The sequence below is a fragment of the Pinus tabuliformis genome, chromosome 7 (assembly GCF_031772625.1).
Source record: "Pinus tabuliformis cultivar Carrire ecotype Pingquan chromosome 7, CPIR1, whole genome shotgun sequence".
NCBI lineage: Eukaryota > Viridiplantae > Streptophyta > Pinopsida > Pinales > Pinaceae > Pinus > Pinus tabuliformis.
The window spans coordinates 1,392,506,911-1,392,531,120 of record NC_142293.1 but is presented as its reverse complement, the minus strand read 5'-3'; the positions used below and the strand labels follow the sequence as shown (position 1 = coordinate 1,392,531,120).

The 24,210-nt window shown below is 40.1% G+C and overlaps 1 long non-coding RNA gene across 3 annotated transcripts; it reads right to left on the bottom strand.

Annotated features, from left to right (window-relative positions):
• Positions 1-5,161: 5,161 nt before the first annotated feature.
• LOC149252855 (uncharacterized) lies at positions 5,162-23,737 on the bottom strand. Of its 3 annotated transcripts, none has more exons than XR_016266097.1 (7): positions 22,673-23,737; positions 22,481-22,559; positions 21,844-21,937; positions 21,538-21,627; positions 20,969-21,304; positions 20,572-20,855; positions 5,162-6,109 (listed from the first exon to the last, which is right to left on the bottom strand). It is a non-coding gene; the product is annotated as an uncharacterized LOC149252855 (long non-coding RNA). The 3 variants fall into 3 exon arrangements; XR_016266098.1 differs by having other exon boundaries at positions 22,481-22,548; XR_016266096.1 differs by having other exon boundaries at positions 22,481-23,737.
• Between the last annotated feature and the right edge of the window lie 473 nt (positions 23,738-24,210).

The following is a 24,210-nucleotide window of genomic DNA, read 5'->3' as shown; positions in this document are numbered from 1 at the left end:
CTTAATCAAAATTGCAAATTTTGAGCGGAGAAGAGGAGGACGTGGACCATCGGAGCAACACAAGGGACAAATCTGTTAAAACAGAGTAATTTGATGGACTTAATTAAATATTAATGTAATCTGCCATGTATTCATATATATCCATATAGCGAGCTATAGAGAGATTTAAGGCTTGTTGAGATATTTGTGAGAGGAAATCAAGGAGTGGATTTGATTAGATCCTTCCAGTGATCCGATCCAATATTTCTTATATATATATGAACCTGCTTAGACAGAGGAAGATAGAGGGTGACAATAGAATTTGTGTAAACCTGAGTGGTAAAAATGTAACCGAAAGGAGAGCTTGTTTCTAAGGCTGAAACGCCTTAGCTTGTAATCATACTGTGTATAATATAAAGTGTGTTTCAGTGTTGATATTGTACGCCTGTGTGTGTATTTTATAGATAATTGAATGTTTCAATATTATCGGATTTCTGATCGACCATCGATCACTACGAGGATCGATGGCGATCCATTGATAAATGAGTTAACCATTATGGAGTTATGTCGTGTGTTAAACGGAGTATGGCAGAGAACCGTCTTTTAACACAAAAGTCCATCGAAGGCGAGCGAGATCAGGTTAAGAGGAAATAGATGATAATGCACAGGATCCGTTGGATTTGGAAGATCAACGGTCCAGATCCAATCTCGATGAGCGATCACACTTTATCGCATCGGCGGAAACCTTCTGGAGTTATCGGAACCAGCCCTTGAAACAGTGCGATTGCGATCTTGCGATTAATCGTCAACCGTCGAATCGAGAGTCAGGATCGACGGTCGCGATCTAATCGCTAATCGCAAATCGGAGAGGCACGGCGATTGCAATGATGTGATAGATCATGGACCGTCGGATCGAGAGTCAGGATCGACGGTCGCGATCTAATCACTGATTGCAAATCAGAGAGGCAAGCACAGCGGATAGTGGGAATGCCGATTGCCGATGGGCGATACACTGATAGCCGATGAGTCAATCGGAGATTGGAGGGCACAGCGGAAGTGGCTTTAATGAACGGACCCAACGATTATAGATGCGGGTGAAATCTTTTTGAAGTCCAGCCATGCTTTCGACTGTGGGTTTTCCATGTATTTCCAGTGCATTCCGATAGTGTTTAAGTCCCGGGTTTTTAAGGTAAACGCATCAGTTAACGCTTCCGATAATGAAATGGGCTCATAACCCATAGGTCCCAGGATCGAATTATTGTAACTGGAGGCGAAATTGGTGTACCCCAATTTCTTACCCCATCATTTGGTATCAGAGCAGGGAAAGTTTTCCTGCAAGAAGGAAGAAGGGAAAAGAGGTAGAGTTGATAAAGTTGGAGAGTTATGGTCTTACTGTCATGCAGAGAACGGCAACAAAAGGTGAAAAGATTGCAGTGAACCTAGAGTGAGGAATGCTCAATAGGATGCCGAAAGACTAAGCTCAGAGGAGAAAGCTTGGTGAGGTATCATGTAGCAGAGAAGACTGTTACTACAGAGGTTGGTTGCAGCTCACAGAAGATCATGAAGGCAGTTCCACTGAGAAGTGGGTAGAATTGCTAAGGGATAAGGAGAAGCCTATGACCAGAAGATCATAAATTTTTGTGCCTCGGGAATCTGATGCAGGGGCACCTGACCCCCCTTAATCCAAATTGCAAATTTTGAGCGCATAAGAGGAGGACATGGACCATCGGAGCAACACAAGGGACAAATCTGTTAAAACAAAGTAATTTGATGGACTTAATTCAATATTAATGTAATCTGCCATGTATTCATATATATCCATATAGCGAGCTGTAGAGAGATTTAACGCTTGTTGAGATATTTGTGAGAGGAAATCAAGGAGTGGATTTGATCGGATCCTTCCAGTGATCCGATCCAATATTTCTTATATATATATATGAACCTGCGTAGACATAGAAAGATAGAGGGTGACAATAGAATTTGTGTAAACCAGAGTGGTGAAAATGTAACCGAAAGGAGAGCTTGTTTCTAAGGCTAAAACGCCTTAGCTTGTAATCATACTATGTATAATATAAAGTGTGTTTCAGTGTTGATATTGTACGCTTGTGTGTGTATTTTATAGATAATTGAATGTTTCAGTATTGTCGGATTTCTGATCGACCATCGATCACTACAAGGATCGATGGCGATCCATTGATAAATGAGTTAACCATTATGGAGTTATGTCGTGTGTTAAACAGAGTATGGCAGAGAACCATGTTTTAACACAGAAGTCCATCGAAGGCGAGAGAGATCAGGTTAAGAGGGGTTAGATGATAATGCACAGGATTCGTTGGATCTGGAAGATCAACGGTCCAGATCCAATCTCAATGAGCGATCGCACTTTATCGCATCAGCGGAAACCTTCTGGAGTTATCGGAACTGGCCCTTGAAATAGTGCGATTGCGATCTTGCGATTAATCGTCAACCGTCAAATCGAGAGTCAGCATCAACGGTTGCAATCTAATCGTTGATCGCAAATCGGAGAGGCACGGCGATTGCGATGATGCGATAGATCATGGACCGTCGAATCGAGAGTTAGGATCGACGGTAGCGATCTAATCGCTAATCGCAAATCGGAGAGGCAAGCACAGTGGATAGTGGGAATGCCGATTGCCGATGGGCGATACACTGATAGCCGATGAGTCAAACGGAGATCGGAGGACGCCACGGAAGTGGCTTTAATGAATGGACCCGACGGTTATAGATGCGGGTGAAATCTTTTTGAAGTCCGGCCATGCTTTTGACTGTGGGTTTTCCATGTATTTCCAGTGCATTTCGATAGTGCTGAAGTCCCTGGTTTTTAAGGTAAACACATTAGTTAATGCTTCCGATAATGAAATGGGCTCATAACCCATAGGTCCCAGGATCGAATTATGGTAACTGGAGGCGAAATTGGTGTACCCCAATTTCTTACACCATCATGGGAAGATGGGTTCACAGTGCAAAGTTTATGCACATTGTTTATGATTATTAAGGGCACTTATTTTGGCATTTGCACTTGGCACGATGTATTTAGTTACAACTTGATATGGGCCACCATTTACTATACATTGTTCAATAGAAAAGGATTATTTGCGAACAATCCCACATTCACCTAAAGATTGTCCATTTGGGGGTTTGAGTGACTTACATATCCATGCATCTGAAGGAGGGTTGACTTCCACATCTTCTCATGGGGAGTTGTCCACATATCTTTGTCTAATTTGAGTGAATAACTTTTCTAGAGGGGCACATTTGAGGATGCAATTGTTACTACTATTTGGGACTATTTGGTATATTTGACTTGGTTTACCATCAAACAAAGGAGTCCATACTCACAAATGCAAAAAAAAAGATCCATAGTAGTGGAAAAACAAAAGAAGAAACTGACCCTCTATCACAAAAGTTAACTCACCCTCGACGTCATTGCCTCTACCTTCCTTATAGTGCCCCACATCTCTCTCACACAGAGATATTCAATCGTTTCATCAATGCTTCTCCACCTTCATTAACCTACATTGCATTTAAATTTAAACAAATGAGATAATTATGAAGCAACAAATGAGTTAAATTAAAACAAGGATAAGATTATATACTAGTAAACAAGTAAATTCCTTAATACATACCTTCATTGCCTTTGCCCACTACACTTTTAGAACTAAACCTACAACATAGGTTGTAAGGACTTGTTTAATTGTTCCATCCTCACCCTCAAACGCAAAAAAAAAAAAAAATTAAGTAAAAAAAAAACAATAGAAGAGAGCATATAAGGAAAAAAAATCTCAAACTACAAATTAGCATGGCCATGCTCACAAATGTGAAAAAAAAAGTATAAAAAAAATCACAAATATAGCAAAAAAAACAACAAAACTAATAAAAATAAAACAAGAAAAGAGAAACAAACAGATGGAGACACCATTCTGCAACCCCAAAATGCATCGATGGCCAACAAATGACACCCTGCACACCAAAAATATGAGTAATATTAAATACACACAAAATGTTGTGAGTAGCATGAAAAAATATCAAAATATCTTATGAGAAATCTTAATTAGAGACCAACAATATTATAAGTAACCTTATGCACTAGAAATCAAACCTAAATCATTAAGAGGGAAAAGAACTATTGTATTTGAAATGAGAAGGATTTCATAACAAATCATACACAAATTTTGCACCAAAAAAGAACTGACCTCTACCTTTGTCTTTACCTTTACACTACTATAATCTCTCCCATAAGGATATTTTAGTAGTTTCAAAATTGATTCTTCACATTCCATTATCTACATTGCATTGCACTCAATGATAGATAATGAAAAAAATACTAAATACACACAAAATGTTGTGAGATATTATGAATATTTTATGCACTAGAAATTACATCTTATGTAACGACTAAAAACATAAACCCTAAATAGATAAGTAGGGATGATCATAAACCCTAAATAGATAAGTAGGGATGACCATATATAGGTAAATAGGTAAATAGTGGATCATATATGAACATTTGCACCAAAAGAAAACTCACATGTATCTTTGCCTCTGCCTTTGCATTCTATCGCAATGTCTTACTCACAAATAGATTTCAACACTTTAATTAGTGATTTTCCACATTACATTAGCTGCATTACAATGTGGTCAATAATTAGATAGATGACAAATAATGTAAGATACCGTGAATTTAAATACACACAAATGGAACCATACATATCACCTCAATCCTCGCCTTCACCCACTATGCTTTTGTAATCATGGGTTGTTTGGACCTACTTTAAGTTCTCGCACAATGTTAGACACTTTACATATATTATGAGAAATCATAAACCAAAACAAAATGTCTATGAGTAATATTATGCAAAAGTACATCTTATGTAATGACAAAAAATCAATAATTCCTTAACAAGGAAGGGGGGAGGAGAACCATTGTATTGAAACGAGAAGATATCCATGTCGAAGCCAAAAGAGAACGCACTTTTTTCCTTTGTTCTCCTGCACATTTGCAAGTCTCTCTCATACAAAAAAAATTCCATAGTTTACTCGATACCCCAACACCTTCCTTTACCCACATTTGCATAATGCTAATTATATAAATAAATCTCAAATAATATAATATGCATCTAATTTCAACATGAGTTTTGCAACAAAATATAACTCACCCTCTATCTTTGCTTCTAACTTTGCTATGGTGACTCACATCTCTCATGTGGAGTTCTTATAGTAATTTCATGAGTGTTCCTTCACCTTTCTTAATTTGTATCGCATCTACATTTCAACAAACACACATGATACAATGATGAAGCAACATATGAGTTAAATAAAAATGGACATAAAACCATATAATTATTTCGTAACAAACAAGTAAGTTCCCCATATATACCTTGTTCATCTTTAAACATAAAGAAGCAAATCCCCACATGCATACCTCATTCACCTTTGCTCATTACACTTGTGGACTATGGATCATCCCTAAACCCACACTATTCAACCGAAAAGAAAATGTGAACAAAAGAAAATTATATTTAACACACACACACACATTGAAAAAAAAATATCGATCCATAAATTAGCATGGCCATGCTCACAAATACAAAAATATAACATGTTCTAGAAAAAAATATAAGCAACAATAAAAAAATAACAAAAAAAATAAAAATAAGACATAAAAAGACAAATAAGAAATAGACTCTACTATAACTACAAAAAGCATCCATCGCTAACCAAGGGCACCCTGCACATCAAAACACAAATAAATATTAAATAGACTAGAAATATTCGAAGAAATACTAAATATACATCAAATATTGTAAGAAATAATAAAGACAGATCAAAATATCTTATGAGAAATCTTAATGGAGACCGAAAATCTTATAAGTAATCTTATTCAGTAGAAAATACATCTTATGCAAACACCAAATATCATAAACACTAAATAAGTAGGGAGGAGATCCAAAGTATTTGCAATAAGAAATATTACATAGCAGAGCATAAATGGATTTTGATTTTGCATCAAAAAGAGAACTGACCTCAACCTTTGCCTTTGCACTCTACTCAATGCCTCTCTCATTAAAATGTTTCAGTAGTTCTTCATGAATCCTCCACAATCCTTTACCTACGTTGCATTGCATTTAATAATTAAATAAATGATTAATATGTGAGATGGCTCAAATTTAAACAAGAACACATATGGGACCATACATATATATTGTTGCAACATAGGTTTCCATACCAAAGCATGCATGGGTTTACACCAAATAGCCAAATAGGAACCAACAATAGTAAAAAAACAACAAAACTAACAAAAAGAAAACAAGTAAACCCCAAAATGTGTTAAACCAACCAAGGCACCATACACGCCAAAAAAAATAATATTAGTAATATTAAATATACACAAAATGTTTTAAGAAACATGAAACAAATATCAAAACATTTTATGAAAAATCTTACTTAGAGACCAACAATATTATGACATTTCCAAGCAAAATTTGATACCAACAGTAGTTATGAATGGGATGACAGTTATGAATGGGAAAACAAGCATGGCAACTTATTTGAAAGGTTAATTCAAAATTGAACTCCGATTAAAAACAAGACTTACAAATATATATAGTTCAAGAAAGCCAACCCATGTAGGAGAAATACTTGTGCGAATAGACAGTTATGAATGGGAAAACAAGCATGGCAACTTATTTGAAAGGTTAATTCAAAATTGAACTCCGATTAAAAACAAGACTAAAGAAAGAAAAAAAAGTTCAAGAAAGCCAACCTATGTAGGAGAAATACTTGTGCGAGTAGATTGACCATATTTATATAGTCATAATTTAACAATGTAAACTTTGAAACGGGAACTGATACTGTTACCCGTTTCGTAGAGCTAGCAAAAAAGTGGTCTGATTTTGAAAATGGGTGATGCACAATGAACATGTTTTTTTTAGAGCATAGTTTTTGGCACTTTAATTTTTTTATGTACATTACGTTTTAGAATCGTTTTAAAATGGTAGTGATTTTCATGCTGATTTTAAAAAGTGATTATTTTGCTCACCCCCCTTTTTTTAAAAGACCTGTTTTTTGGCTTTAAATTTTCTAATGTATAAAATGTAAATAATTATTTTGTAAATTTGATCATTTTTGAAGTGGTCGTTTTCTTCACATTTTCTTGTTATTTATTTTAATTTTAACTTTTTTTTTAGTGAAGTTTTTATTGTTTTGCATTTTTAAATTAGGAGGTCGATATTTAGAATTTTCGATATTCTACATATTTATACATCCTTAATTAATTTTTCAATCCACATGAAATAATTGTTTCTAAAAAACAATATTTTTTAACAATGGACATAAATATAACCATTTTTAACATAAATATAACTAAAAAACTACACCTTTTGATAATTTTTTGCTAGAATTGACATATCAAAATCACGATTTTTATATGATAATTTTAACTAAAAATGGTTAAATAATCATTTTTTTATGAATTTCACGTCAAAATAATAATAATCACTTTTTTTTTCAAAAAATAATGATTAACTTAAAAATCAATGCGAAAATCACATATTACAAATATTGAACGTATAACAACCCTAATTGAGTGTTTATTCTTTTCATAAAATGTCAAAGTCAAAACATTGCAAAGCTTGATTTACAAACATAACTTAAATTTAATCAACAATGTCACGTAATCCAAACTCTTCGTCCTCTAGAGTTTCATCATTGTCTTCTTCCACAATATTTTCTGTTTCATTTTGTTCATATTCCTCTTCTAATAGGTCTTTGATATCTGCGAATCTCCCAATTTATGTCTTTCCAAACATTCCATGTAATGGTGGTTGGGGTTCTTTTGCCTTTTTTGCCACACGTGATTCACTAAAGTCCTCTTTCTTCAACCCAATTTCTTGCATTGCATCTGGAAGAAATTGAAGAGCATTAATTCTTTGCTAAATGAAATTGCACTGTACTGGATCTTTTTCAATTGCAATGCAATTTCTTCTTTTTTGAAGGCAACATGCTAGTGTTGTACCTAATTATCAAGCACAAAATAAATAATGAACTAAATTAGTACAAGGACATATTAATTAAAAAATAACATATTGAAATTCAAATCCATATAATAAAACATACCTGAGCCAGAAAATAAATCCAGAACCCAATCTCCTTCATCCGAACAAATGTCTATAAAATAGTTAATCAATAATTGTGGTTTTTGATAAATGTTAACTATCTCTCCTTTTGCTTCTTTGTCTTCATATGTTAGTTTTCTCACAACAGCATCATAAGTCAGTATTTGGCTATGACTCTACCCGATTAAAATCATAGACATATGGCTATCATCTTTTTCCCAACTATCAATATGAATGAACTCACAATCATTTATAAATTGTTGATCTTCATTGTTAAGAAGATTTGGCTTTTTCCTGTAATATGAAATAGTAAAAGTTCAATTAACTTGTACATAAATAAATTTTTCAACATTAATCAAATATACATTTTAAATGTCTTACCATGTAAGCTGCATCCTTGAATTTGTTTTCCCCTTGAAGCTTGACAATATCATTGCCAATTGTGTGTCTGAATGAAATGTCACAAATCTCCATAATGGTGATGACATGACTTCTACAAATCCCGCAACCACTTTACTAAGAGCTTGATAAGTATAAGGGTCACTATCATAGTCAATGTTTGGAATATTGAAACCATGGGGAATATCTGCAATGACTAGGGCATAATCCCTTTTAGGTATGAGTTTAGCAATGTCTTCACAATCGCCTTGTATTACTTGATATTGAATAGTGTCTAGCCCATTCCAAATGAAATGATTAAGACTTGGATCAAGTTGAACATTCTTAATATGTTGCTTTTTTATTCTTTCGATTTTTATTTTTTCAATAAAGGTTTTGAAACTATCTCGCGCTCCATTATCATCCTTCCTCATCTTTTATAAAATAAACAAATATATGTGTAAGTTATAAATTAAAAATAATACACAAGTGAATAAAAATGAATGTATAAATCAAGATACCTTTTTAAATACAAGATAAAAAGCTTTTAATGTTAATGTAGAACTTGAATCTGGATAGTTGCATATCACATCATCCCAACTATCTTCATTTAACAATCTAACCATTTGATCTTGAATTTTCATATAAACTTTGTGACTACATAGATAAAGTAACAAAAAGTTAATATAATGATATGTATAACAAATACTACCAAGAACAACATGTTTTATTTAAAATATAATTATAATTTAGAAATAGATAAAAATAATTCAACAAACTTACTTTTGAAATTCTTCAGACATTTCCTCCAATGATAATTCCCCTGACCTCACACAAGATAATATTGTTTTGACAATTTTATCATCTTTCACTCCTTGCATCGCCCTCCAAGGTGTGATAGTCATATCGTCTAGAAGCTGCTTCATTTCAGGAGCTAATTTACTATTGCCACAGATCAATGGCTTAGACTTTTTGACCTTCTGGTTTTTAATGGCAATGTCTTCCCACATGCTAAAAATCTCATCAATCAACTTCCAAACATCTCCAGTTCTAGATGCCAATTGGAAAATGTTATCAACACCTCTGAATAAATCACTATTTTTGTTTCATTTTCCACCTTTTGAATTTGTTTTCTCTTCAATTTGATATCCTATTTCCATACAACATTCCTTTCGGAAATCTGCAGTGACATTTATCCTATCCCCACCACATTTTTCTTCAAATTCACTATGAATAAATCTAACCCTTTGGATGAAAGTCATAGACATCTTATATTCATTATCTGAATTATAATCTCATGCCACTAACTTTGCTTCTGTATCTGATAAACCAGCATAAATGATACATTTCATTGTTTCAAAACGTGGGTTATTAGGATATTCATCCATCAATTGTCTTTGAGCTTCTACAGAATAGTTCCCCCCAAGCACATAATAATTTTATTCAAAACATTTTGACTTATCAAATGCTTATTTGTTGGGAACTTGAAGTGGATCAACAAGAAGCACATAACTAACCACATGAGCATATGGATTGTACCTCATCAATGTCTTCAAGTTGTGAACATGCAGATAATGTGGCTTTCTAACTTGATATTGACATTGTCCTTCACGTGCTTTATAGGTTTGCCTGACATTAAGCTGAAATGTGCAACCACCATCAATTAAGTTTCTCTTTGTCAAATTCTCTCGAATGACATTTTATCTTGTTTTGATAATGCCATCCTCTAAATCAGCTCCTGGTGTAATGATTTCTCTGTTTTCTTTTGAAGTTTCACTAGGTTCTTGACCGCCGGTAATGACTACTTCAAAATTTTCAGCGTTACTTTTCTTGGTCATAACATTCCCAACAGATTTATTCTTGGGCATTGTTACTTTTGGTTTTTTATGGCTCTTCTCAGTTCCAATGTCATCTTCAGTAATGACAACATATGCTTCACTGTCAATTTCAACTTCATCGATCTCAAAAGTAATTTGTTTACCCTTGCTAGATTATCCACCAAAGGCCTTTTTTTCTGATTCTTTGGATGTAATTTTGTAGCATCATCAATTACTACATTTTACCTATTTTCCATATCTTCTTCTGACACTGAGTAAAAACTGCTGACAACTTTCATGATATCATGCTCTATGAAATGAATGCCTCCCAACCTAATTGAACAACTTTCAACAAAATTCTGCCAAACAAAATATCATATGTCAATAAAAAACAAAGCTAAAAAATATAGCGACACTTTCAAGAACGCAAAATACAAATATAAATAAAAATACTTACGATGTTTTGTGTCATCTCATTTACGATTTGTTTACAGAACTTTGTAGATACCTCTCTCGTGTCATACAATGAATATGATAGTCGGTATTTAATCTTTTTATATGACTTGGGAGCCTTTGTAAGTATGTAAACAACTTCAGTGTCCAGTACCGAACACATATCTATGACTCTTCCCATCACCTCAAAAATTCCATTATTATTCGGTATATCAATATATAGATATATATTCAAATTGTCCTTTCTTTTTCTTTCACATACCAGATTCTTGATGGAAATTTCACTTCTTTCGAATTCTTCCAGTCTGAAATCATCTTCTTATCACTTGAAAGATTTGTAGTCATGAGTTCAGGTGGAGTTCGTTCACCAATGTTTCTTGAAGATGCACCTTTAAGAGTCTTTGGTCCAGAAATATTCACTGAAATTCTCTTTGATGCCATTTTCCTGAAAAATAGAATACATAAATCAGTAAATAATAAAAACATATTAACTTAAATTAACAACGAAAATATATCATAAATTTTTTATTTGTATGATCAACAATCGCCCCACCCACCGCCCCTCACATTCCAAAAGGGCATGCACTAACATTCTAGTGTAAAAAAAGTAAATCACGAATAAAACATTCCAAAATTAACTATATATATATGAAATGTCTATTTTTTTAATAAGTACAAAAGAAATATGTAATGGCGCCTCACCCCAACCCCTCACCGCCCCAGGCGCGCCCAACCAGGCCCCCTGCGAGCACCCACGCAGCCCCCTCCACCCCCCCGTCGGTGCCCCTGCAACTCAACCCTCCCACCACCCAGGCCCCCTTGCGGGCACCCACGCAACTTCCCCCCCCCCACCGCGCGTCGGTGCCCCTGCGACCCAACCCTCCCACCACACCCTCGGCCGCCCTCACCCACCCCTCCGCATGGGCGCCCTCACAACCCTACGCGCCCCAACCCTCCCAAACCTCGCGTTGCCCGCTCGAGTGCCCTCACCCGTCACTTCGCCCGGGCGCCCTCGCAACCCCCCCCCCCCCCACCGCCTGGCGGGGCGCCCCCACCCGCTCGCCCACCTCAACCCTCCCAGCCCCCCCCCCCTGGGCAGCCCGGGCGCCCCACACCCACCCGCCCCGCCCCGCCCCAACCCAACCCTCCCCTCCAACCCTGCCAACCCCGCCAACCCCCCCGGCCTGGGCGCCCTCATCCACAAACCCCCCCCAACCCTCGACCCAGGCACCCTAACCCGCCCGCCCGACCGGCGCCCTCACCCGCCTAACCCACCCGGCGCCCTCGCCCACACACCCGCCCGGCACCCTCACTCGTCCGCCTCACCTGCCTGGCGCCCTCGCCCGCCCACTCGCCCGGCGCCCTCGCCCACCCCGCGCCCTCGCCCGCCTCCCCTCCCGGGCGCCCTAACCCGCCCGCCCGCCCGGCGACCTCGCTTGCCTCACCCGCCCGGGCGCCCTTACCCGCCTGGTGCCCTCACCCCCCAGCCGCCCCTGCCCGCGCCCGCTCACCCGCCCAGCGCCCTCACCCCCCGCCCACCCGGCACCCTCACCCACCCCACCCGCCCGGCGCCCTCACCCTCCTGGCGCCCTCACCCACCTGCCACCCCGCCCGGGCGCCCTCACCTGCCAGCCCTCCCCAGGCGCCCTCACCCACCCTCCCTCTGTTGTGCCCCTGCCCAGCAAGCGACAAGGCGATTCCGGGAATCGCCCTGCCGCCTGCTGGGCGGCGGCGAGGGTTGCCCAGGTGGCGCCGTCCTCGACCACCCGGGCAGCCCTCACCCCCGCCCGGCAAGCGACAGGGCGATTCCGGCGAGGGCCACCCGGGTGGCGCTGGCCTCGGCCACCCGGGCGGCCCTCGCCCCCGCCCAGGCGGCCCTCACCCCCGCCCGGCAGGCAGCAGGGCCATTCCGGGAATCGCCCTGCCGCCTGCCGAGCGAGGGCGCGGGCCTCCCGGGTGGCGCCTCCAAGCATATGGACGTGGCCCCACGCCCGGCAGGCGTCCGGGCGATTCCATTCCGGGTATCGCTCTGTCGCCCGTGTGGCGCCACCTGGCGGCCTGCGCCCCCGCCTGGCAGGCGGTAGGGCCATTCTGGAAATCGGTCGGCGCCACCTGGGCGGCCCGCGGAATCACCCTGTCGCCGAGCGTAGGGACGCGGCCAGCGCCCGGCAGGCGGCCGGGCGATTCCATTCCAGGAATCGCCCTGCCGCCCGGGTGGCGCCTGCACTCAGCGGCGCCACCCGGGCGGTCCGCGCCCAGCAAGCGGCAGGGCGATTCCAGGAATCGGCAGGTGCCACCCGGGCGGCCGGCGGGCCCACGCCCGGTAGGCGGCAGGGCGATTCTGGGAATTGGCCGGCGCCACCCCGCCGACCGATTCCCAGAATCGACCTGTCGCCTGCCAGGCGGGGGCGAGGGCCGCCCGGGTGGCGCCCGCAGCCGGCAAGGCGATTCCACAGGCCGCCCGTGTGGCGCCGGCCAATTCACGGAATCGCCCTGCCGCCTCCCTAGCGAAGACGCGGGCCACCCGGGTGGCGCCTGCACTCGGTCGCGCCACCAGGGCGGCCCGCACCGCCCCCAGAAAGTGGCAGGGCGATTTCGGGAATCGCCCTGCCACCTGCCGGGTGGCCCTCACCCCCGCCCGACAGGCAGCAGGGCGATTCCCGGAATCGCCCTGCCGCCTGTCAGGCTGGGGCGCGGGCCGCCTAGGTGGCGCGGCCGAGGGAGGGTGGGTGAGGGCGCCCGAGGAAGGCGGGCTGGTCAGGGTGCCCAGGTGGGGGGTAGGCGGGTCAGGGCGCCGGGCGAGCGGGCGGGCGGGTGAGGGCGCCGGGCGGGTGAGGCGGGTGACGGCGCCGGGCGAGTGGGCAGGTGGAGGCACCCGGGCGGGCGAGGGCGCCAGGCAGGCGGGCGAGGGCGTCGGGCGGGTGAGGCGAGCGAGGGCAATGGGCAGGCGGGCGGGTGAGGGCGCCGGGCGGGTGAGGCAGGCGAGGGCGCCTGGCGGGCGGGCGGGTGAGGGCGCTTGGCGGGTGAGCGGGCGGGCGGGCGGGCGGGCGAGGGCGCCGAGCAGCCGGGCAAGCGAGTCGGGCAAGGGCGCTAGGCGGCCGCGCGGGCGAGGGCGCTGGGCAGGCGAGCGGGTGAGGGCACCCAAGTGGGTGAGGCAAGTGAGGGCGCCAGGGGGGGTGAGGCGGGCTAAGGCGCCGGGCGGCCGGGCAGGTGAGGGCGCCAGGGGGGGTGAGGCGGGCTAAGGCGTCGGGCGGCCGGGCAGGCGAGCCGGACGAAGGCGCCGGGCGGGCAAGCCGGGCGGCCGGGCGAAGGCGCCGGGCGGGCAAGCCGGGCGGGCGGGCGAGGGCACCGGGACAGCGAGCGGGCGAGGCGGGCGAGGGCGAGCGGGCCTGGCGAGGGCGCCGAGCGAGTGAGGGCGCCCGGGCGGGTGAGGCGAGCGAGGGCGCCGGGAGGGCGGGTGGGCGAGGGCGCCGGGCGCCGGGCGGGTGAGGCGGGCGAGGGCGGGCGGGCGGGCGGGTGGGCGAGGGCGTCGGGCAGGCGGGCAGGCGAGGGCGCCGGGCGGGTGAGGGCGTCGGGCGGGAGGGATGGCGAGGGCACCCGGGCGGGCAGGCGAGGGCACCCGAGCGGGCCGCCGAGGGCACCCAGGCGGGCGAGCTGGCGAGGGCACCCGGGCGGGCGGGTGAAGGCTTCGGGCGAGCGGGCGTGCGGGTAGGTGAGGGCGCCGGGCGGCCAGGCAGGTGAGGCAGGCGAGGGCGCCCGGGGCGGGTGGGGGCGCAGTTAAGGGTGGGTGAGGGTGCCCGGGCGGGGGGGCGAGTGAGGGCGCCCGATCGGGTGGGGTGGCAGGTGAGGATGGGTGAGGGCCCCTGGGCCGGGAGCAGGGTGAGGGCGTCGGGGCCGAGTGGAGGGGTGGTTGAGGGGGCGGGTGAGGGTGCCCTGGCCGGGGGGGTGGTTGAGAGGGTTGGGGCGCGGGGGGTTGTGTGGGCGCCCAGGCGGGGGTGGGGGTTAGCAGGGCGCTCGGGTCGGCAAGGGGGGTTGGGGCGCGGGGGGTTGTGAGGGCGCCCGGGGCGGGCAAGGGGAAGGGTGAGTGCGCTTGGGCGGGTAGTGGGTTGGGTTGGTAGGGATTCAGGGGGCAGAGGCACGGGGTGTGGGTGAAGGTAGTGAGGGTGTCGGGAGGGGGGTTGGAGGTAAGGGATGAGTCGGGTCGTGGCGTCCACCCTAGCAGCTCACCCGCCCGCCGCGAGGATTGGGCAATTCTCAGCCCCACGACAGGCGGGCGAGCCGCTGAGCCGCCCCCACACCGCCTATCCCCCCCCCCCCCACGCCCTCACACGTCGCCCGCTCGCCCGACCTCCCCGCCCCTATGACACCACGGCGTCCACCCACGGGTATTGGGCGATTGAGTTTGATCATGCCCGTCATGCTTACGACAGACGTAATTGTTATTTTGGCTCAGAAAAATTATTAATTTAAAAAATATATATATCTTTGAGGCAAAAAATTTAACTTACCTTTCAATTGCGAGAATTCTTCGTTGAATATGTTGTTGATAGCGATATAGCTGCTCCACAAATTCACGAGTCTTTCAACGTTTTTCAGAAAGCTTGGATGTGATTTGAGTAATAGTGATAATGAAATTTTAATATATAAGTGAAATTACAGAGATGTTTTACCGTATGGTTAATGTGGGATAATTTGTCTTAAAATACCATAAAGCGAATATTGTAAAATTGTTTTACAACGGGTTGAATGTGGGATAATTTGTTTTAGAATATATTATAAAAATCTAAAAAATGAAAATTCAATTGTTTGGTAAATATTATATACTTTAACTATTAAAATAATTAATGTAGAAGTTGTAGTTTACAATTTTAATTTTAATGATTTATTTTATTAAAAAAAATTAGTTTACATTTTTCAATAAATTGTAGAACAAAATAATGAAGGTATATAAATCTAATAGACTTTTTGGAGGGAAATTTTTTGGAGAGAAATATTTTCGCGAAAATTTTTGGAGGGAAAATATCATTCTTTAAGCTATATAATATCTTTAGGGGACTCTCCATATTTTGTTAAGGTATGGAAGAAAGAATTCAACAATGTCTGTATTCCTAAGAAGACAAGGATGGGGATTTGCAGTACATGTGCTTCTCTTAAATCAAAAAGGGACAAATGTGAAGGCTCAGAAAGAGGTAAGCGTTCATAACTTTAACTTTTAAAATTGTATAGTCATCAACTATGAAAACATATTTCTTAATGAATTTCTTTTATGTTGTGTAGATTTAATTGTCAAATAACTTCAGGAGCATCTCGAACAACAAACAAACGAAAGGAAGAAGTTGTACAAGTATCGAAAGAAGTGTTATGATAATCCGAATAAATATTTGGGTTTGATAATTGATGGTATGGACCAGAGGAAAACACATTTACCACATTTTGTTCGCACACCCAAAAATTTACAGGAAGAAAATTTTATTCAGTTTCACTTGGTTGGTTGTATGGTCTTCAATGGGAAAATGTTGCCAAGGGTGTACTTCACAGCTCCAAATATTCATAATGATGCAAATCTGACCATAACCATAATTCATGATGTGATTTCGCATTGGTCTGGTAATCTTCATGAAGTTTTGTATCTACAATTAAACAACACTTGCCGTGAAAACAAAAATCAAGTTGTCTTTGGATATCTAAACACGCTTGTTGAATTGAGAATTTTTCAAAAGGTAAAGGTTGGTTTCCTTCTTGTTGGGCACACTCATGACCATATTGATCAGATGTTCAGTCGTTTTCCAGTCACATTGAGGAGGAAGGAAGTTGGGAGCTTTCCATCACTAATTGAATGTATTAAGAAATCATACATACCAGAGCCTACTTTTCATGTGTTGGAAGAAACTGTTGACATGCGAAGGTTTATTCTGAGATCATATGGTGAGGGGAAATGCATTGAACAACTTAATGACATTAGCTTCCAACATCAATATCGTATCAAAAAAATTGATGGGAAAACACTAATATGGGGCAAGAAGTATTCAACTACTGCAGAATGGGCACCGTCATCAGGTTTGCAATTTTTGAAGTTCATTCCAGATCATCCAATATTTGCATCAAAAATATTGTTATTACAATCAGTTGGTGAAGTTCAGAATGCACGCAGACAGAACAGAGATATAAATTATAATGATTGCCTGGGAGAAATTAAAAAATGTATTAGATATACATATGAGTACTTTGACATTGTTGATTCAGTTTGGTGGGAGTCATTTTTCAATAATCAAAGTGATATCATTTCAACAACAACAAATGAAGATATACCTTTGAAAAATCCATTTATTTGGCCACAAAATGTGTCGAATGAACATGAAGAAGTAAACATTGTTGAACAGTAAGAATTTCAAGGTATTATTAATTCTTCACATGCAGCGGAAAGAGAGATGTATATTGGTTCCAGAAGATCTCGTGCACAACATGAAGCCATGGAAGACCTTTATAGGGGTTCAGTACAGGATATTAAAGAGGGTTGCATGATTGCAATGCTAGCAGATGGAGATCCCAATGGCTATCCATTTTGGGTTGCTAAAGTTATAAAGGTATTTACAGAAAATGAGGATGTTACAAGTGTTGAAGTACAATGGTATGCCACAAATACACACCCATTCAATGGTGTGTATAAGCCAGAGATGGTAGTTGACATAAAAAATGACGGAAAAAAGAAAAATAAAGGGTACAAATATAAATCGCTGCCGCACAGACATATTAAAATTAGAGGATGCTGACATACTTGTTTATGACTTCAATTTAACAAAGAGAGGAACTCTTCGCTTCAAGACGATAGAGATTTTAAAAAGGTTGTTACCAGAAGAAACAATGTTGACATGGGAGTCTGCTGAAACCAATCGTAGATCTAGAAGAATTTTGAAACCTGAAATGTTGGGCATGCATGTGGACTCAAATGGGGCACTATTTGATGAAAGAGAAGAATATGGAACATCTTTGTCAACATCCAATCAGTCATCTGAAGATGTGAATTCTAATGGTGTGAAAGAAAATATGAGTGATTTTGAATAATTGTTTAAGACAGTTTATATCACTGATGTATGCATCGTATCTTTTTCCATATGGTGTTAAATGAGAAGTTTTTAGGCATTTTTATGTTGTTGGATTATATGTCTTAATTATGATAAATTTTATTTTTTAAAATATCTACAATGCAATATTAAATTAGAGATATAATGTATGTTTTATTCAATATACAAATAATGACTTTTGAATTCATTTAGTGATATAATTTGTTCATAATGTCATGGTTTTTTAATTTTATAGTTGAAAAATTTTCAATTTATTTTGTATCTAGCATGTTATGGTTGAGAACATGTTCAATTTATACTTGGAAAGAAAAATGATATTCTACCAAAAACATTAATGTGTTTTTTTCCTCATAAACAACTTTGTTTGACACATAAAAATTTGGTTTTATTAACATTTAAAAAAAAAAAGTGAAAATTGACCCTAAAAAAAAATCATTATTCCAGTATCATCACTTTCATTTTGAAGCTATATTTTGCACGAAAATTTCATAGTAAATTTCGTAGTCACTGCCACTTTTAAAACATGTTCAAAATTAACGCCTAAAAAATAAAAACATTATTCCAATATACACACTTTTCGTTTTTAGCGTTGTTTTTGATGTTTTTTTTGGGTTTTTTGGCCAGAGTTCCCGTTTTGAGTTTATAGTTCCCGTTTCAAAGTTTACATTGTTATTTTAGGTGGTTGGCTGTAAAATCATGTTAGCAAAAAATAGTATAAAATGGAGGAAGGGTTCATTTATAAATGCATTCATGTAGGGTTCATTTATACATGACAACCAAATGGCATTATTACTCTTCTTGATAGCGTCATTTTCTATGGTTCCTAGTTCAAATTTGTGTTGTTTTGAGTGTCATACTTACTATGCACAAACTTGCAAGTTGTCTCACCTTTAACAACAAATGGAAAGGATGAAGCATGCCCCTAATAACACACAAAGTTCAAGGGAGTTAGTTTTAGTAGGCAAGGTAATAATTTGGAATTCTTCTCAACACCAATCTCCCATTATTTTAGGGTTGTAGACCTACCATTGTGGATTTGGAATATTTCTCTAAGCCTACAATTCAAGCTTGTTTTCGAGGAAGATAAAATAAAGAAACGTTTTGTTCATGCATCAACTTAGTGCAAGTTTTGGGTCGTTATGGAATTGGAATCTACAAAAATAACATTAAAAATAAACCATAAGATGCTTATAGTAAATGAGATATGTCACATTTGACAGTCGAAGAGCAATGTTGCAAGGAACTTTCAAAAATTCTAAAGGTGTTACCCCAAATCATCTCAAATGCAAAAAAATCAAGGCAAGAACAAACACATTGCAAAACAAAAGAAAATTTCAATAAGGCACTGAAAAGCAAGATATTCCCAGCAAAAAACGTCCATGAATTTATGTTGGCCCTGCTTGTAATCATAACTTTGAAAGGTCAACCCTAATCTATTCTGAGCTTTAAGAATAAATGAAAGGTTAAGATGGGCTTATTTGTGGTAAACATATGTTGAGGGATTTTGGATAGTGGAAGTGCCCATGAGCCTATTATAGTCATAGGGCAAGAGATTATTTCAAAATGGCATTCATCTTGATATCAAACATCTAAGGCTGCTAGAGGATGCAACACTATATAGAGGAATCCATAGTTGTAACACCCTACAACAGTTTTGTTTATGCTATAGTTAGCCCTTGAATTGGTATGCTTATGATTCCATTTTGAAATCTGCTTGTTCCAAGCCAACCCTATATGCATTAGCACTTGAAACGAAGGTTACAAATCTTGTACATGAGGATGTAAAAATGTTTCTTATCATGCTACACCAATAAATATGATCTGCGTTAAGCACCTATAGCATTAGTTTAATCTTCCAATAGCAACCAACATAATCACTGATAGCCTTCATGCTACACCAATAAATATGATCTACATTAAGCACCTGTAGCATTAGTTTAATCTTCCAATAGCAACCAACATAATAAGTGATAGCCTAGGCAGTACCTCTTCATAGAAACAAGATCAACCTATTTGAGGAGATTAAACGTGTTTAAAATACAAAAATCTAGCCTAACTTACACACAGATTTGTTCATAGAAACAAGATCAACCTATTTGAGGAGATTAAAGGTGTTTGAAATACAAATGTCTAGCCTACCTTACACACAGATTTGAAAACCAGCGGCTAGTTTTGGCACAAATTTGAGGAGAATAAAGGTGTTTAATAGACAAACCAACATACAGGTTCGCATACCTTACCCATGCGATTTGAAAACCAGCAGCTATTATGGGGCAGATGGATTCATGGTACAAAGCTTATGCACATTGTTTATGTTGATTAAGGGCACCTATTTTGGCATTTGCATATGGCACATTATATTTAGTTACAACATGATATGGTCCATCATATATTGTATATTGTTCACTAGAAAAGGATTATTTGCACATGATCCCATACATTCACTTGAAGATTGTCCATTTGGGGGCTTGAGTGACTTACATATACATGCATGTGAAGGAGGGTTGACTTGCACATCTTCTCGTGGGGAGAAATTGTCCACATATCTTGTCTATTTTGATTGAATAACTCTTCTAGAGGGGTAGAGGGGCACATTTGAGGATGAAGTTGTTAATACTATTTGAGATATTTGACTTGGTTTACCATTAAACCAAGGAAGCCATGCTCACAAAAGAAAAAACAAAGATCGATAGTAGTGGAAATACCAAAACAAAAGAACAAACTCACCCTTTATCACCCTCAATGTCATTGCCTCTACATTTGCTATAGTGCCTGACATCTCTCTCACACAGAGAAATTTAGCCGTTTCATCAATGCTCCTCCACTTTACTTAACCTACATTGCATTTAAATTTAAACACATGAGATCTATAGTAGTGGAAATACAAAAACAAAAGAACAAACTCACCCTTTATCACCCTCGATGTCATTCTACATTTGCTATAGTGCCCCACATCTCTCTGAAGCGGAGAAATTCAGTCGTTTCATCAATGCTCCTCCACTTTCCTTAACCTACATTGCATTTAAATTTAAACACATGAGATAATTATGAAGCGACAAATAAGTTAAATTAAAACAAGGATAAAATTATATACTAGTAAACAAGAAAATACTTCAGTACATACCTCCATTGCCTTTTTCCACTACACTTTTGGATCTAAACCCACAACATAGGTTGTAATGACTTGTTTAATTGCTCCCCCCTCACCCCAAACCCAAAAAAAGAGAACAAAAGTAAGAAAAATAAAAGAGAGGACATATAACAAAAAAAAATACGAAACCACAAATTAGCATGGCCATGCTCAGACACGTGAAGGATTTAACCAATAAAAACATAAGGGTAAAACAAATCACAATAGAAAAAAAATAAAACTAACGAAAAGAAAACAAGAAAAGAGAAACAACAAATGAAGGCACCTATCCACAACCCCAAAATGTGTCGATGCCCAACCAAAGACACCCTGCACACCAGAAATATGAGTAATATTAAATACACACAAAATGCTCTAGTAACCTGGAAAAAAATATCAAAATATATTACGAGAAATATTAATTTGAAAACAACAATATTATGAGTAACCTTATGCACTAAAAATCAAACCTAAATCATTCAAAGGGAGGAGAATTGTTATATTTGAAATGAAAAATTTTCATAACAAATCATACACATATTTTGCACCAAAAAAGAACTCACCTCTACCTCTTTACCTTCACACTCTACTACAATATCTCTCCCATAAAGATATTTCCATAGTTTCATTAGTGATTCTTCAAATTCCATTGTCTGCATTGCATTGCATTGCACTCAGTAAGACATTACAAAAAATACTATATACACACAAAATGTTGTGATATATTATGAATAATCGTATGCACTAGAAAGTACATCTTTTGCAAAAACTAAAAATCATAAATCCTAAATAGATGAGGGATGATCATATAGAGATAAATAGGTAAATAGTAGATCATATATGGGTATTTGCACCAAAAGAAAACTCACATGTGCATTTGCCTATTCCTTTGCTCTCTACTGCAGTCTCTTCCTCGCAAATACATTTTAACAATTTAGTTGGTGATTCTCCACGTTACATTACCTGCATTACAATATGGCCAGTGATTGGATTAATGATAAATAATGTAAGATGCGTAGAATTTAAATACACACAGATGGAACTATACATATCACCTCAATCTTCGCCTTTACCCTCTGTGCTTGTATAAACATGGGTTGTTAAAAACTACCTTAATTTCTCACACAATGTACCAAACAAACACTTACATATATTATGAGAAATCATAAGCCAAAACAAAATGTCTTGTGAAAAATATTATGCCAAATTACATCTTATGTAATGACTAAAAAACATATTTTCTCAACAAGGAATAGGGAAGGAGAACCATTGTATTGAAATGAGAAGATATCCAAGTTGAAACCAAAAGAGAACGCATTTTTCCCCTTGTTCTCCTACACATTAGCAAGTCTCTCCAATACAAAAACATTTCTGAACTTTTATCAATACTCCACCACCTTCCTTTACCCACATTTGCATACCACACATTATCTAAATAGATCTCAAATAATATAATATGCATCTATTTTAACATGAGTCTTGCAACAACATATAGTGCAAGGATACCTTTGATATGGTGCTCACATCTCTCTCACGCAAAGAAAATAGTGATTTCACCAGTGTTTCGTCTTAACCTACATTTCATCTACATTTCAACAAACACGCATGATATAATGATAAAGAAACAAATGAATTAAATAAAATTGGACATAGAACCATATAATTTAATAACAAACAAGTAAGCCCATCCATACATACCTTGTTTGCCCTTATGCATAAACAAGCAAATTCCCCCATAGATACCTCCTTCGCCTTTGCCCATTACACTTGTGGATAATTATGTAGTAACAAACAAGTAAGCCCATCCATACATACCTTGTTTGCCTTTATGCATAAACAAGCAAATTCCCCCATAGATACCTCCTTCGCCTTTGCCCATTACACTTGTGGATAATTATGTAGTAACAAACAAGTAAGCCCATCCATACATACCTTGTTTGCCTTTATGCATAAACAAGCAAATTCCCCCATAGATACCTCCTTCGCCTTTGCCCATTACACTTGTGGACTTTGGATCATCCCTAAACCCACACTATTGAACCAAAAAGAAAAAGTGAACCAAAATGAATGATATAAACACACACAAGATAAAAATGTCAAACCATAAATTAGCATGCCCATGCTCACACATACAAAGATATAATAGTAAGCCCATCCATACATACCTTGTTTGCCTTTATGCATAAACAAGCAAATTCCCCCATAGATACCTCCTCTGCCTTTGCCCATTACACTTGTGGATAATTATGTAGTAACAAACAAGTAAGCCCATCCATACATACCTTGTTTTCCTTTGTGCATAAACAAGCAAATTCCCCCATAGATACCTCCTTCGCCTTTGCCCATTACACTTGTGGATAATTATGTAGTAACAAACAAGTAAGCCCATCCATACATACCTTGTTTGCCTTTATGCATAAACAAGCAAATTCCCCCATAGATACCTCCTTCGCCTTTGCCCATTACACTTGCGGACTTTGGATCATCCCTAAACCCACACTATTGAACCAAAATGAATGATATAAAACACACACAAGATAAAAATGTCGAACCATAAATTAGCATGGCCTTGCTCACACATACAAAGATATAATAGTCACAGCGTGAAAAAAAAAAAAAAAATAGATCAAGAATAGAAATAAAATATATATAACCAACCATACAAAATAACAAAAAATAAAATAAAAAGGCAAATAAGAAATAAACTACAAAATAACAAAAAATAAAATAAAAAGACAAATAAGAAATAAACTCTGCACTATAACTGCGAACTGCGAAAAATGTCCATGGCCAACCAAAGGCACCCTGCACATGAATAAATAAACAAATATTAATAGAGATTAGAAAATATTCTGAGAAATATTAAATACATATCAAAATATCTTATGAGAAATCTTAATGGAGACAAAAAATCTTATGAGTAATCACATTCACTACAAAATACATCTTATGCAAACAACAAAAACCATAAGCATTAAATAAGTAAGGAGGGAGGAGATCTAGAGTATTTGCAATATAAGAGATTACATAACAAATCATATATGGATTTCGCATCAAAAGAAAATTGACCTCAAGCTTTGCCTCTACAGTGTACACTCTACTACAATGTCTGTCTCTTGAAAATATTTCAATAGTTTCATCATGAATCCTCCACATTCCTTTACCTATATTGCATTGCATTCAATGATTAAACAAATGATTAATAATTTAAGATTGTTCAAATTTAAACAAAACAA